A 10,226-nucleotide genomic window follows, 5' to 3' on the forward strand; every position below is an offset into this window, starting at 1 on the left:
CACACATTTCCCTCTTAATTCCTCTTTGTCATTTGCATTTGTTCGATCTACCTCCCTTATTTGAGGGAATATACCTTGACTGTGCCTCCCTTTGAAGGAAACTGATTGATCAGCTACCAGTTTTCTTGCAAATCTTAGACTCTGGGATTTTTAAAGTGCTAGCTTGCAGACCACAAAGCTACATAACTAACGAGCTTTATTGGGAAGCTGTTGTCACACAGACTGCTGGTGTAGACTGACTGCTGGCCCACCCAAACTGATGATGGCAACATCAGTATTTCACTTATTCAAACTCTTAAAGCGATCATTCCCACCAGGAACAAACATGATTACACGACACTTTGCTCCCACTTTACATCAGGGGTTCCTGCAACAAAACGTGAACAATCAAAATGTACAAAGAGTACGGTTCCAGATGGAGAAAGTGGTTGCGAACCAGGGGGGTAGGTATGTGATAGCGGCAGGAGCTTTGGAAGGAAGGCTGGTGGTGCTGGTAAGCATGTATGGTCCCAACTGAGATGATGTAGGGTTTGTAAAGGTGTGTGGGGCATTCCCCAACTTGGACTCACATGAATTGATAGTGGGTGGAGACCGGAACTTGGTGCAGGAACCAATATTGGACAGGGCACGGCTGTGCTCGCTTGTCCTTTCGGGGAGCCAAGGCGTTGGCTGGACTAATGGTGGAAATGGGAGGGGTGGACCCTTGGAGGTTTTTGCACCCGAGGAGTGGGAGTATTAATTTTTCTCTTTGGTCCACTTATTTGTGGTGGGAAATGCACTGTTGGCCGGGGTCAAGGGGTCGGAATATTCAGCAATTGCGATATCCGATCATGTGCCCCATTGGGTGGATACGGTATTGGAGAAGGGAGCAGTGCAGAGGCCGGGGTGGAGATTAGATGCGGGGCTGTTGGGGGACCGAGGGTTCTGTGATAAGATTGGGAATGTAATTGAGGACTCCGTGGGGTTTAATTGTACGGGGAGGTTTTGCAGGCGTTGGTGAGGGGGGAGGTGATCCCGTTTAAGGCAAAGATAGATGAGAGAGTAGAGCTTCAAAGGGTAATAGATGAGATGTTGGCGGTAGACAGGAGGTATGTAGAAGACAGGGATCGAGCGCTGTTGGAAAAGAGGAAGAAGTTGCAGGCTGTCCACAAGGAAGGCTGTGCGCCAACTGAGGGCGGTGGTTTACGGGTAGAGAGAAGGCAAGGTGCATGTTGGCAGGCGAACTTTGGAGGGAGGCAGCGGAGAAGGAAATTATGCAGGTACAAGACAAGGCAGGGATGTTGGTGGTGGCTCCGGATCAGATTAATAGGGTTTTTGAATTGCGAGAGATTGTATAGGTTGGAGCCACCAGAGGAGGATCGGGAGATGCGGGAATTCCTGGATGGCTTGGAATACCCGAGGTTGGGGGAGGGGGATAGGGCCATATGGAAGGGGCGATAGTGGAGCAGGAAATGAAAGATGTGATTGGGGAAGGTAACGGCCAGATGTGTTTCCAGTGGAGTTCAACAAGAAATTTAAAGATAAATTGGCGCCGCTGATGGTGGGGATGTTTGAGGAGGTGATAGGGAAGGGGGTGTTGTCACAGACTTTGGGGCAGCATCAATCTTTCTGTTGCTCTAGAAGGATAAGGAGCCAACAGAATGTGGGTCATATTGGGCTATATCACTTTTGAATGTGGATGCAAAGGTGTTGGCGAAGGTATTGGTGGGTAGGTTGGAGTGCCTCCCGAAGGTGATAGGGGAAGATCAGACAGGGTTTGTGAAGGGGAAGCAGCTCTTTTCGAACATTAGGAGGGTATTGAACGTGGTTTTGGCACCGGCAGAGGGGAAGGAGACAGAGGTGGTAGTGGCATTGGACGCTGAGAAGGCGTTTAACCGAGCAGAGTGGGGCTATTTGATGGCGTTCTGGAGCGGTTTGGGATTGGGCCATGATATGTGGATTGGGTAAGGCTGCTGCTATATAGGGAGTTGAGGGCAAGTTTCCGCACGAATAATGTGAATTTGGAATATTTTGCTCTGCACCGAGGGACCAGACAGGGATGGCCTTTGTCCGCCCTGTTTGCGCTCGCGATTGAGCCATTGGCCATCGCTTTGAGGATAATGTGGAGGGGTGCGGTGAAGCATAGGGTTTCTTTGTATACGGACGGCTTGCTGTTGTATATATTGGAACCGAGTGCATCGATTTGGGGGGGGGGGGGGCCATATTGGAGCTGCTTCGGGGGGTTTGGATTTTTTTCTTCTTTAATAAACAATTTTATTGAGGCATTTTTGACATATTAAACAGCAACAGTACACAACAGTGTGCAAAGAACAATAAACATGGTGCAAAAACTGGCTCCCATCCCACAAGGACCCGCCTAATTAACCGTTTCATCGCTACCAGAAACTGTCTACCAAGAGAAACTATGACATATCACCTTGAAACTCTCAAAGATAATAGTCAAAACGTATACCGGAAAAGTTGTTCCGCTAACGGGGCCGTATCGATGTAAATGTGCAGCTAGTCAGACAGACTTATCCCTGTCCATCGTTAAAGTTAACCATCCAGCCCTAATGGGGGAGAACCTGGCTGGAGAGACTGAAACTAAACTGGCAAGAGGTGAATCTCATGTCGGAGTCTGAAGATTTTATTTGATTATTTTTTCCAATTAAGGGGTAATTTAGCCTGGCCAATCCACCTACCCTGCGCATCTTTGGGTTGTGGGGGCGAAATCCACACAGACACGGGGAGAATGTGCAAACTCCACACGGACAGTGATCCAGAGCCGGGATCGAACCCGGGTCCTCGGCACCGTGAAGCGTCTGAAGATTTTAAAGAATCATGCCGTAGTCTTTAATGGAGAGCTGGGAAACATGAAAGTGATCCCAACCAGATTAAAATTAGGGATGAAAGCCAAGCAAGATGCTTCAAGGTGAGGACAGTGCCGTATGCCAACAGGCCTGTGGTGGAGGCAGAATTAGAGAGGCTGGTCAAGACAGGTGTCCTCGAAACTGTTAATGTAAGTGATTGACCCAGGTCCATAGCACCAATGATGAAGAAAGATGATTAGGTGCGGATATGTGGTGATTTTAAAGTCACTATCAATCCAGTACTGTGTACAGAGCAGTACCCTCTGTCTTTTATTGCTGATTCATTTCCTGGGTTGGCTGGAGGCCAGGATTTCAGTAAAGTTGACCTTAGTCAATCTTATCGTCAGATAAATGTGTATCGAAATCGTAAATTGGCTGCAAGAAACCACTTTCCAGCGGTTAAAGCAACAATTATCATCATCTGGGTTACTAACCCACTATGATCCTGAAAAGCCTTTGCTCAGCGCGTGTGATGCCTTCCCATAATGGTATCGGGCCGTCCTGTCCCACAAGATGGAGAACGAAGGTCAGCGGCCGATAGCTTTCACCTCCCGCACACTGCAGCGGAAAAGAAGTATGCGCAGATTGAGAAGGATGGCCTGGCGGTGGTCTTTGCGGTGAAACGCTTCCACCAGAATGTTTATGGCTGCTACTTCACTATTGTTACTGATCATAAGCCTCTGCTTGAACTTTTTAGAGAGGGTACTCCAATTCTGCCCAATGCTTCCGCACAGATCCAGCGCTGGGCTTTGCTGCTCGCTGCCGACAGGTATTCTTTCGAGCGTAAACCAGGGACCCGGATAGCGAATGCCGATGCACTGAGCTGATTGCCTTTGTTGACTCCGGACTCTTGTCGATCCCATGACGGGCGAGCGATGAGGTGGTCGCGATCCTGAATTTTCTGGACTCGTTGCCTGTCATGGTCTCACGGATCCGTGAATGGACCCAGACGGATCCAGTCCTATCCAAGGTTCGGCACATAGTCCTGTATGATGGACAGCAGAGACAGCTCCCAGGCGAGTTGAGGGCATGTTCCTCCAAGCTGTCAGAATTTAACATGGAAGACGGTATCCTCTTGTGGGTTCACGTAAGGCCCTCCCAGAAAAAGGACAGGAGTGTGGTATTGTGTGAAGCAAATAATGGCATGATGGGAAAACTAGTCAAGTCTTCTTGGTACAATTGAATTTAACCTAAGACACAGATACAAAATACAAAATGTTCGTCATCAACCGAGAAGCAGTCTCAATAAATAACAAGCTGAACAACATAGAACATAGAACATAGAACACTACAGCGCAGTACGGGCCCTTCGGCCCTCGATGTTGCGCCGACCTGTGAAACCATCTGAAGCCTATCTGACCTACACTATTCCATTTTCATCCATATGTCTATCCAGTGACCACTTAAATACCCTTAAAGTTGGCGAGTCTACTACTATTGCAGGCAGGGCGTTCCACACCCCTACTACTCTCTGAGTAAAGAAACTGCCTCTGACATCTGTCCTATATCTCTCACCCCTCAATTTAAAGCTATGTCCCCTCGTGTTGGTCATCACCATCCGAGGAAAAAGACTCTCACTGTCCACCCTATCTAACCCTCTGACTATCTTATATGTCTCTATTAAGTCACCTCTCAGCCTTCTCCTCTCTAACGAAAACAACCTCAATTCCCTGAGCCTTTCCTCGTAAGACCTTCCCTCCATACCAGGCAACATCCTAGTAAATCTCCTCTGAACCCTTTCCAAAGCTTCCACATCCTTCCTATAATGTGGTGACCAGAACTGCACGCAGTACTCCAGGTGTGGCCGCACCAGAGTTATGTACAGCTGCAGCATGACCTTGTGGTTCCGAAACTCAATCCCCCTGGTTATAAAGGCTAGCACACCATATGCCTTCTTAACAGCCCTATTAACCTGGGTGGCAACTTTCAGGGATTTATGTACCTGGATGCCGAGATCTCTCTGTTCATCTACACTACCAAGAATCTTGCCATTAGCCCAGTACTCTGCATTCCTGTTACTCCTTCCAAAGTGAACCACCTCACACTTTTCCGCATTAAACTCCATCTGCCACCTCTCAGCCCAGCTCTGCAGCTTATCTATGTCCCTCTGTATCCTATAACATCCTTCAGCACTATCCACAACTCCACCGACCTTCGTGTCATCTGCAAATTTACTAACCCATCCTTCTACACCCTCTTCCAGGTCATTTATAAAAATTACAAACAGCAGTGGCCCCAAAACAGATCCTTGCGGTACACCACTAGTAACTGAACTCCAGGATGAACATTTGCCATCAACCACCACCCTCTGTCTTCTTTCAGCTAGCCAATTACTGATCCAAACCGCTAAATCACCTTCAATTCCATACTTCCTTATTTTCTGCAATAGCCTACCGTGGGGAACCTTATCAAACGCCTTACTGAAATCCATATACACCACATCAACAGCTTTACCCTGATCCACCTGTTTGGTCACCTTCTCAAAAAACTCAATAAGGTTTGTGAGACATGACCTACCCTTCACAAAACCGTGTTGAGTATCGCTAATCAACTTGTTCTTTTCAAGATGATTATAAACCCTATCTCTTATAACCTTTTCCAACATTTTACCCACAACCGAAGTAAGGCTCACAGGTCTATAATTACCAGGGTTGTCTCTACTCCCCTTCTTGAACAAGGGGACAACATTTGCTATCCTCTGCCTGTATGTAAACAAGTTTGTCCAGTTCTTAAAACAAAGACAAGATAATGATATGAAACTCAAGTCCCCTAACGGTCCGCAAGGTGACGCCATTGTAACGATTATTACTTATGTTTTACTTTCGATCAAATTCCTGACCAAGCTGTATTCATGTTATCTTGATCCTATAATGTATAAGAATCGCCTTCTTTTCTGTACTATCGCAGACTTGGGACGGACTCCGCAGTTTGTAATTGACTGCCTTCCGACTCCAAGTATCAGCCATTTTCTGCTAGCAGTTCTAATTAGTGAATAAAGTTCAGTTTTGCTTATCTAATGAATGCTGTTTGAATTTCTCTATCACAGTCAAGACGCGGGGAAAATATAAAATACAACATTTGGCGCTGCGAGAAAAAATCCAATATCCTGAAGTGAGCTTCCATGAGGGACTGAGAAAAAGTGATCAAAGCCATGACCGGAGTAAAGAGACAGACGCCGGCACAAGGTAAGATTGACCTTGGTCTCTCTCTCTCTCGGATCTGTGCTGCGACCCCTCATCCCTGTCGGAAGTAACTAAACAGGTGACGGTTCTCGAATCTAAATTTGACTGTGAGTACATTTTTTTTGTGTAATTAGCAGCAGGTCAGGGACCTTGTTGATCTCGTTTTTCATCCGCATCAGATTTATACAGGCTGTCAGTAATTTTTTGGGGTCAGGGACCCTGTCAATAATTTTTTCGCGTCAGGGACCCTGTCAGTAATTTTTGGGGTCAAGGACCCTCCAATTTGATTTGGTACCAGAAATTTTGTTTGAGCGTTTTTTTTGCCTGGGGCACATTTTACTGACATTATGCGACAAACTTTAGACAAAACTAGCGGCAACTCCCCTCTATTTTTCATGTGTTTAGAAACCCCATCTCAAGAACGTAATATTCGAAGATTGGCTGCAGCGCTGCTTTAAACAATAAATTAGGTAACGATATCTGGCCAGTAGGTAACACAGGGAACTTGGAACTTTGACAATAGCATTGATGCAGAAAAAAAAAAGCAATCTGGAGAAAAAAAAGGCCGGTTTCAAATTGTTTAATTTTACAGTGGAAAAAAACAGTCCACTTAACGCAACGAACAATCACAATGAGTTGGAGAGATAAAGCCCGCAAAAGAGATATTAATGAGTGTGTGAACGGTAAAGAGAAAAATTGGGAGACTTTAAAATTGTAATGTGAGCTTTGGTATGGAAAACAGTCAAAATGATAAAGAGCAATCTGGCAATAACAGACCTCCTGTTAGCAGAAAAGTAGGACTGGCCAATCAGATTATAGGAAAGGAGGATCCTCCCAGTTGCTCTGGCATGCCGATGTTCCCATATTCAAGCGATACGGGAGCCGAGGAGAATTTGAACCCTGGACCCCACCCTCATTTTGCGCTCCCCGGTCTTACAATTCCACTTTCCCAAGTCCTGACTCTCACTTCTGATCCCATTACCAATGAAACTCCTGCTAACGTATCCCCCTTAGCGACACGCACTCGGTCACAGACGCAAGCCGTAAATATCGAACAACCCTTCTCTACGGAAGGACTTGCACAATGGGCGTCCGGGTGTGATCAAAATGAAAATGTTGGTCCGGAGTTCTGTCTGGTGACCAGGCCTCGATGCCGACATTGAGAAGATGACCCAACACTGCTCCGATTGCCAGTCGCATCAGAAGCTTCTGCCGTCCACGCCCCTACATCACTGGGAATGGCCAGGGCGACCTTGGGCATGAATACATGCCGATTTCGCCGGCCCTTTTCAAGGACCCATGTTCCTCTTATTGATTAATGCCCAATCAAAGTGGCTCGATGTACATAGGATGGCGGGAACAACGTCCTGTGCGACCATAAAGAACTTGCGTTTATCTTTCAACCCGCACGACCTTCCTGAGGTGCTGGTCACGGACAATGGCGCTCCTTTCACAAGTGAGGGGTTTGAGGGTTTCATGAAGATGCGGCATATCCGTACCGCTCCGTACCACCCGGCTTCCAATGGGCTGGCGGAGCGCGCAGTCCAGACGTTAAAACAGGGCCTCAGGAAACAGTCTTCCGGGTCCATGGACACTAGACTGGCTATTTATTCTGTTTTGTTAGAACATAGAACATAGAACATAGAACAGTACAGCACAGAACAGGCCCTTCGGCCCTCAATGTTGTGCCGAGCCATGATCACCCTACTCAAACCCACATATCCACCCTATACCCGTAACCCAACAACCCCCCCTTAACCTTACTTTATTAGGACACTACGGGCAATTTAGCATGGCCAATCCACCTAACCCGCACATCTTTGGACTGTGGGAGGAAACCGGAGCACCCGGAGGAAACCCACGCACACAGGGGGAGGACGTGCAGACTCCACACAGACAGTGACCCAGCCGGGAATCGAACCTGGGACCCTGGAGCTGTGAAGCATTTATGCTAACCACCATGCTACCCTGCTGCCCCCTTATAGGATCATTCCACATGTGGCTCCCACGGAACTTCTAATGGGCTGCAGACTTTGAACCCACCTCAGCATGGTTTCCCCTGACATTGGCGTGAACGTACGCTGAAATCGGGAACAGCAGGGCATGGTCCTTCTCAACACCGGCCAGACCGGCAGTTTGCGCCCAGGGACCTGGTGTTTGTTCGCAGTTTTGCCTGCGGCGCTCAGTGGGTCTCTGCCGTTATCCTGCGTGCGCATGACACCCAGACTGATGTCAAAAGAATCCAATGCCCTCCTTCGCCAATGTCTTCAGCAAATGCCTCGGACTTTGGGAGGGAGGGATGTTATAACCAGCCTGGATCCTAATGGCTGGGAACAATTGGTTTCCCCATGTTACTTGGGGAATATGAGCTCCCCCAGTGAGAGGAGGGGAAGGGGCAATCTTAAGCAGCACAGCTGTATAAATAGAGCTAGTCAGTGTGGTATTGGCTAGAGAGGGAACCAGTAGTTCACTATTAGCCCTGTGTACATATTCTTGCAAATAAAGTTACTTTCTGCTTGACATTACAAATTGGTGCTGGATTCTTCCAGGTCCTCACAAAACAGGAGCACATCTTGGACTGCCTCGCCCACCTCAAGATTTTCTCTTTATCCAGCCCCTCCAAAAACTCCCTCATATCCGACTCATTCCCCAGAGGCTCCGACCTGTACAACCTCTTATTAAATTCCTCAAATGCCCTGTTCAACGGCTCCAGCGCAGCCACCATCCCCTCAGCCCATCCCGGCTCTGAAGAATCTCCCAGGAGGCCGCCTGCTGGCGGAGCTGTCCAATCACTAGGGGACTGGCCTTCTCCCCGCACTCGTACACCAGACCCCTCGCCCACCTCAACAGGCGTACCCCTTTCCCTGTGGGCAAAAGCTCAAATCGTGCCTGCTGTTCTTTTCTACTGGCCGAAGGTTCCGGAGTGGGATCTTCCACATACTTCTCATCAACCTCCAAAATTTTGTCTCCCTCTCTTGCCTCCCTATCCACCTGAGCCTCATACGAGATGATCTTGCCTCTTCTCACCGCCTTCAGCGGCCCCCAAATCTCCAACGGCGAGACCTCCCCATTCTTATTAAAGCCCACAATAATCGTCCTCCAACAAAAACCCAGAGTGGCAAGCAACCCCACGTCCAACTGCCATGCCTACCTTAGGGGCTGGTTTAGCTCACCAGGCTAAATCGCTGGCTTTTAAAGCAGACCAAGCAGGCCAGCAGCACGGTTCGATTCCCGTACCAGCCTCCCCGGACAGGCGCCGGAATGTGGTGACTAGGAGCTTTTCACAGTAACTTCATTGAAGCCTACTCGTGACAATAAGCGATTTTCATTTTCATTACCTCCTCTCCAAGACTACATCCACCAAGCTCGGAGCGTGATCTGATATAACAATCGGCGAGTATTCCGCTTTCCTCACCCTCGACAACAACGACCTCCCCAGAATAAAGATGTCAACTCTCGAGCAAACATTCTGCACTGGCAAAAAAAGGAATACGCTCTGCCCCCTGGATGTAAGAACCGCCATGGGTCCGCACCCGCATCTCCTTCGTAAACGCTGCCAATGTCCCCCCCCCCCCCCCCCCTCTCCCGCAGAGGTCCACAAACACGGCTTAAATTGATCCACCTTCAGATGCAACACTGTATTTAAACCCTCGCCTAAAATTAACTGATTTGGAAGAAAATAGACTTATCAGTGATAGGCAGCATGGTTTTGTGCAGGGAAGATCATGTCTTACAAACGTGATAGAATTCTTTGAGGAAGTGACAAAGTTAATTGATGAGGGAAGGGCTGTCGATGTTATATACATGGACTTCGGTAAAGCATTTGATAAAGTTTCCCATGGCAGGTTGATGGAAAAAGTGAAGTTGTATGGGGTTCAGGGTGTACTAGCTAGATGGATAAAGAACTGGCTGGGCAACAGGAGACAGAGAGTAGTGGTGGAAGGAGTGTCTCAAAATGGAGAAAGGTGACTAGTGGTGTTCCACAGGGATCCGTGCTCGGACCACTGTTGTTTGTGATCTACATAAATGACCTGGAGGAAGGTATAGGTGGTCTGATTACCAAGTTTGCAGATGATACTAAGATTGGTGGAGTTGCAGATAGCGAGGTGGACTGTCAGAGAATACAGCAAAATATAGATAGATTGGGGAGTTGGGCAGAGAAATGGCAGATGGAGTTCAATCCAGGCAATGCAAG

The sequence above is a fragment of the Scyliorhinus canicula genome, chromosome 2 (assembly GCF_902713615.1).
Source record: "Scyliorhinus canicula chromosome 2, sScyCan1.1, whole genome shotgun sequence".
NCBI classification, from domain to species: Eukaryota; Metazoa; Chordata; class Chondrichthyes; order Carcharhiniformes; family Scyliorhinidae; genus Scyliorhinus; species Scyliorhinus canicula.